This window comes from Morone saxatilis, unplaced genomic scaffold (genome assembly GCF_004916995.1).
Source record: "Morone saxatilis isolate NCDOM2014 unplaced genomic scaffold, NCSU_SB_2.0 Contig9, whole genome shotgun sequence".
In the NCBI taxonomy this organism is placed as follows: Eukaryota; Metazoa; Chordata; class Actinopteri; family Moronidae; genus Morone; species Morone saxatilis.
The window spans coordinates 23,001,605-23,001,838 of NW_023340268.1; the positions used below are offsets into that span (position 1 = coordinate 23,001,605).

Below are 234 nucleotides of genomic sequence, written 5' to 3' on the forward strand. Positions count from 1 at the left end.
AGTCAAAAATTGTAAAAAGTCTTTCAGAGGGATGCAGCACTCATGAAATTGCTAAGATATTGGGGCGTGACCACAGAACTATCAAACGTTTTGTTGCAAATAGCCAACAGGGTCGCAAGAAACGTATTGAGAAAAAAAGACGCAAATCAACTGCCAAAGATTTGAGAAGAATCAAACGTGAAGCTACCAGGAACCCATTATCCTCCAGTGCTGCAACCTACCCGGAGTGCCCAG

General features: G+C 43.2%; 1 protein-coding gene across 1 annotated transcript in view; it reads right to left on the bottom strand.

Annotated features, from left to right (window-relative positions):
- vars2 (valyl-tRNA synthetase 2, mitochondrial) overlaps window positions 1-234 on the bottom strand; it is a gene marked incomplete in the record, with an annotated part of 13,154 nt that overhangs the window by 7,348 nt on the left and 5,572 nt on the right.